General features: G+C 39.2%; 1 pseudogene across 1 annotated transcript; it reads right to left on the minus strand.

Annotated features, from left to right (window-relative positions):
• Positions 1-1,688: 1,688 nt before the first annotated feature.
• Positions 1,689-5,108, minus strand: LOC143537868 (putative UDP-arabinopyranose mutase 2; annotated as a pseudogene). The gene is made up of 4 exons (XR_013136154.1): positions 4,788-5,108; positions 4,294-4,544; positions 2,990-3,157; positions 1,689-2,158 (listed from the first exon to the last, which is right to left on the minus strand). The product of XR_013136154.1 is annotated as a putative UDP-arabinopyranose mutase 2 (transcript).
• Positions 5,109-6,202: the final 1,094 nt, after the last annotated feature.

The following is a 6,202-nucleotide window of genomic DNA, read 5'->3' on the forward strand; positions in this document are numbered from 1 at the left end:
ATTATTATTTATACAAATAATAATAATAATAATAATAATAATAATAATGATGATGATGATGAGTCTGTTACATTGATGTAATTTGTTTTTGTTTGTGTTTATCAAGATGTGAAACCAATTTGAATCCATGATTTGAACTTTTAAATATTAGAGGATAAAATTTTGATGAGACATTTAATATCAGTTATTGTTACATTCATAGAATATCAGTAGAGAAATGTGTTCTTGTGGTAATGCCAATGTTATCAAAGGCGGGGCGGCCTAGGTGCAGGGCCTCAATAAAGCAACCCATGCGATCAGTTGAAGGTGAGGCCTTGGTTCTGTGATTTCTAAACCGAGCTGCTCGCGAGCTATTCGAGATCCAATTAATAAAAAGCTCTAAACGAGCCAAGCCTTATAGCTGGGCTCGAGCCTCAAATCAAGCTCGGTTAGTTGTCGGGTACGAACTCGAGTCATGTATGAGAAGATTGTTTGAGCTCGTCGAGCCTTAATGAGTGTTGTGTATTTGTAAGTTTTAACTGTTTTGGATGTCTGTATATTAATTTCACACTCTAAGTTTAGCTCGAGCCAAGCTTTGGCTTGTTTAAGTTACCGCACATGAGCTCGGGCAGAGATTAGGCTGATTTAAGGCTTTTCTGAAATTAGCGCGAGACGAGCCGAACTGATCTCGAGCTTCACTTTCCGTCTATGAGCCGGGCTCGAGTCCAGAAACATAGGCTTGAATCCAGCCGAGCTCGAGCTTTAGAAAAGCCTAACAAGCCAAGCTCGTGTACTCCCTATAACTAGACTTCTGTCTAGGCACAATACTGGCCTGAATCGGTCTTGACAGGCCAAAATCGGACTGAACCATTAAAAAATAGAACTAGACTAGTCTCGTGAACTTAGCCGCATGCCAATAACCAGCCTGAAGTCCTGAACCAGCTGATGCTCTAATACTTGAGACTTGAGAAAATCTCTGATGTGTAGTGGTTATATGAGGTGAGTTAGATTGTTGAGGATCAAAAGACATTGAATGATTATTCTTGAGAACTAAAATACATTAAATTTATATTCTATCTTGGGAGTTAAAATACATCAGATGTTCTTTTTTCAAACAAACATACATTAATCGTTGTTTTTTTGATAGTTAAGATAAATACAACGTAGGTTTTTGAAAGTTTACAGCAGATTAAATATTGGTAGCATCGTTGCCGCGTGCCTAGGCGCCTGGTAAGTAGAGGTGCAGGGAAAGTTCCTAATAAACATCAGATTTTTTAATTCTTCTAGTTCCTAATAAACACCTTAGGTTTTTTCTTTTGTATGGGGCAATGGATTGAAAGTGGAATGGTGTCGACGAGAAATGAAATTGATTTTTACATGTTCAGTCTTGTTTGGTTAACATATATGAATGAAACGAATCTTTAAGATATGTTGTTTGGTAAACACATAAAGACCCAAGAATGAAATACAAATGACAAAAAACACTCTTATCTCAAAATAAAGAAAATTTACCAACATAAAAAATGCCAATAGCAGCTGCGGTGCTGGTGGCTGCGAGACTGGGTAATGGCAGCGGAGACAATGGTGTTGCTGGTGTTGGTGACAGTGACGATGGGTCGATGGTGGTTGTGTTCGTGTACATTATATCAAAATGAAACAAACATCCAAAAACAAAACTAACCAAACTACATTATATCAAAGCAAAAAGATTAACAAAATTAATATCTCATAATTCAAGAATCCATACTGCAGCAATAACTAAAAATACCTTTCTTTAAATAAAATAAACTCATAAAACCATGAGAAACTTCATTCTATAACAGAAAAAACCGACAATAATCTAAAAACCAACACTTTATTTCCCACTGGGAAGCTGTGTGGATGGGTTAAGCTCGTACCATGCTTCAATCCACGTGACCATGGCATCGGCTAGCTTGTTGAAGTAGTCATCAACTTTCCCGAGCTTAGCCTTGACCTGTTTAGAGAGCTCCTTGTAGCAGCTCTGAACCGTTGCACACTCTTTTGGCAAGGTGGCACCCTGAAAGAACGGGATGAGCTCCTCTTGCCAGTAAATACCCTTGTATTCCTTTTTCAGGTTCACAAACGGGTTGCTCGCCTTGCTGTGCCAAATGTATGGTAAACCAGTCTTCACACCTAATCCTAGGTGGTCACAGATTACCTATAATAACCAATTACAAAAGGGTGGTTAGTGAAAAGTAGGAAACTATGCGTTAGATGAGGCAAGAGTTGTAAACGAGCTCAGCCAGGTTGGGCTTAATCTCGAGCTCAAAGTTAAATGAGCCGGCTCATGGCTGAAAAGTCAAGCTTGAGCTCAGCTCGTAAAAGCTCAAGCAAGCTTGTTGAGCTGGGCTCGTTAAGTTTTTATTTTTTTTAGTTTATTTTTATAAACTAGAGAACTTATAATATTATATTATTTTTGTTTTTTAAAAGGCAGATTCAAAATATTGTGAGTCCTGTTTTTTTGTTTCCAGTATTACAAGCCAGTTAACGAGCAAGCCACGAGCTAAGCTGACCCTGGCTCGGGCTTGGCTCATTACAAACCGAGCCGGCTCTGCTAGTTTACAAAAGCTTTTTTTGAGCACGTTTCAAGCTTTTTTAACAGCCCTAATGTGGCCTTTTTGACCAATTTACTAGTAAAGTGAACAGGTCAAATTGATTGGAAGTATTTTCAATGCATAAAAGCTAAAGGAGTGTTTGGGATTTGCCTATACAAACTTGTAATCTGATAGTTGTAGTTTCAGAATCACGAATAAACGGTTTTTGAGTGTTCAGGTGAAAGTGACTATTTATTTATGTTTAGAGGGAAATAATCGGTTTAATACTTAAAGCAAACCATTTAACGCAAAACAGTTAAATCACATTAAAACACAATCCTAAACACCCCCTAAAAATATTCAAAAAACAAGATTATTACTGAATAGGTGTAAATTTTGTAATCCCATCCAAGACATTATTTATTAATAAAAATAAAATATAATAAAATTGATACCTTGATGCACCAGCCAGCCCACATGTCATCATACCGCCCAATTGGTTGACCATCACCCATGAGACCAAAATACATTGCGGGACCGATTAACTCACGGTCAAAAGCAAGATTCATTCCACACATCGGAAGAGGGTGCCCTTTGGTATGGTTAACACCGCGTCAACAAATCTAATAATATAGCACAAAGGATTAGATTTTAAAGGTCCACCAGAAAAAGCATTTGGAATGAGGGTGCAAATTTCTGACACAACACAAAAACACAACACGATATTTGCTGGTTTGAGTTCGGTATAAACGAGTTCGCGTAATTTCAAGGCCGTGTAGGGTCGTGTTCGTGCCGGGTTTGCGGTTTGCCACATTAGCCCACCTATTTTTTATTTTACACTTTTTAAATTTATTTTATGTCATTAATTAAGTTGGTTGAGTCATTTCAGGGCAAACCCGATTAGCTAAACGGGCCTGTTTTTTTGTCAACCCAGCGGGTTCACGGATGGACCCGTTTTAACCCATTTATTTTTCATTCGATATTTTTAAGATGTGTTTTATATATAAATAATTAAGGGGCTGTTTGCTAGCCTCTTAATGAGTCTATTAAGAGGCTACCTGTGAATCCGTCAGCACCAAAGGGCAAAGGGTGTTTGGTTCACCAAAAGGAAAACTTTGAATCAATCATGGAGCCTTTAAATCAATCAGATTTATAAACATGATGAATGGAGCCTTTGAATCGATCAGCCCCTTAGTTACTTAGGTATTTAATGCCAAAACTTACAACTTAAAAGGAAACTGACACAACATTTTATAATTAAAATGTATTCGTACTATATACACGTGTATTTTTTATTATAAGTTGAACTTTTATAGTTATCAATATGCAGCAAAATAAAGAATTAAAAAAAAATCGGCTTAAACGGGCCATGTTCGTGTCAACCCGCAGATATTTGTGTCTTGTTCGTGTCAACCTAGCGGGCAGGTTGACTCGTTTAACCCATTTATTTTATATTTTTTTATAATTTTATAATATGGTTTATGTCAATAATTTAATTGGTTAGGTATTTTATGCCAAAATTTAAAACTTAAAAGAGAAATTGACATAACATCTTATAATTAAAATGTAACTGTTTTGTATACATTCGTGTAATTTTGTTTTTAGTTGTAAAACTGAATTTTCAAAGTATTAATATGCAACGAAAAAAAATTCAGGTTAAACAGGTTGTGGTCATGTCAGCCCGCAAATGAGTGTCATGTTCAGGTTCATATGTCCAACGCAATATCAACATTATGAAAAAAAGATTAATAAAACACACCTCGTGTTCCGCTCACGAGGCTTGACGAGTTGAGTGGGGGCATCATAATCGGGGATATTAAGCCAAAGGCCATGAGAAACCGCAGTCGGGACACCCTCACGAAGACTGAAAGGGTACCCACGAACAAAATCAGCTCCTTCCCTGTACGGATCATAAAGCGTGTTAAAGAAAAATGGTGTGGATGGAGACAACAAGTTCTTGATGTGTTGCTCAAGTGCATTGATATCATTCCCCGATGGATCTTTAGCAACCTATCAAATCAACATCCGTGTCGTCAGTAAAATGTCTATAATATTATTAATTAATTAACATGAAATTGATTGTATAATTAAGTATTCTCCATCAATCTAAATATCACAAACACAGTTAAGACCCAATATTATAGATACAAAAACAGCAGATCCAAATTCAAACCCACAATTAAACCTAAAAAACCAAATCTTGCACCGAATTTCAATCATAAACAACAAGTGAAGCAAAACCCAGCAACTTACAAAGCAATCGTCATCAATGGTGAAGATATACTTCTTCTTGGAGACCATGTACCCGAAGCAGCGACAAGCAGAGTCCTTGAACGAGATGCAAGAAGAGTTAGGACCCAGAATTCTGTTGATATCGTTACGGTTGTAGAGTTCATAATCGAAGCCCTGGGGGACTTTGATGACTTTGGAAGGATCGCCGTCTTGTACGATGATTAAATGGTACGGTTGGAAGAACGGTCGCCACATTTCGAGGAAATCGAGGTTTCGGATTGTGGGTATGACGATGTCGAGTTCGTCTTTCAGTAAGGGGGTTGGGGTTACCGAGGAAGCCATTGTTAGGCTGAGGGGTGTGGGGCGCTAACCTGGGCGCGTGAGCCCCTCCGCTCGCGCCCCCAGGCGCTAACCCCACACCACCGGGGCGCGAACGGGGCGCGAGCGCGAGCCTCCAGGCAGGCGTGAGTGTGGTCGCGGGAGAAGAGAGAGAAAAGTGAACGTTGAGGGGCAAAAGAGCCGTTGGATTAAAATTAAAAAAAAATGTCCTATGTAATATCAACCATGTCAACCATATCAAAACACAACTTCAAAATAAAACCCATTTCAACCCATCTTTCCAACTTTTTTTTTAAAAAATGTCTGGAAATTGATACCCAAACCTAGATTCAGATTATATTGACGACGATTTATGGTCGTCACCAGACCAACCGATGTTTTATTCGGGCCCGCAAGAAACATCCGGTTTTCAACCATCCAACATACAACCGTCTCCTAACTTTGTTGTTCCAGAGACACAAGAATCACACGGTGATGCTACGGGAGCAAGAAGACGCGTCCACCGGAAAAAACAACTTGCAACGGACGGGCCGGGACCGGCTTCGACTCCGAGGACGAAACGGAAAACCACTCCGTGGTCATCGGATGAGAAGGAAGCCTTGTGCCGGGCTTGGATAGTCATTTCTGAGGATCGGCGTTGTGGTAATTGTTTTAACGTTTTTAAAAATGATTTTTAATAAAAAAGTTAAATAAAAAAGTTAACTGGAAATCTAATTTAATTATTCATTTTGCAGCCGACTACCAAAAAAGCAAGGTTTTTTGGACAAAGGTTAGGGAGACGTTCTATACGCTCGTTGGGAGTACAGAGCGAAACGCCGATATGATTTCGGGTTGGTGGTCCGAAATCAGAAAATTTGTCGGCTTGTTTACTAATCTTTTCAACAGGAACGCCGGTCGTATGAGACCAAGTGGCAGTGATGATTTGGCGGTTTACAATTTCACGGTCGAAGAGTGGAGGCAGGAGTGTTTGCGGAGGTATGGGACGGTGAAGACGTGGGACGATTTAAAGTTGTGGGAGAGGTTGAAAAGGTGTTCCAAGTGGGTTGAGCTTGTGGCGCCGGACCATGATGCGGAAGTAGGGCCGAAACGGACTAAAA

Source organism: Bidens hawaiensis, unplaced genomic scaffold, assembly GCF_021521415.1.
Source record: "Bidens hawaiensis isolate Kalapana, Puna unplaced genomic scaffold, B.hawaiensis_p1.1 tig00011411_1, whole genome shotgun sequence".
NCBI classification, from domain to species: domain Eukaryota; kingdom Viridiplantae; phylum Streptophyta; class Magnoliopsida; order Asterales; family Asteraceae; genus Bidens; species Bidens hawaiensis.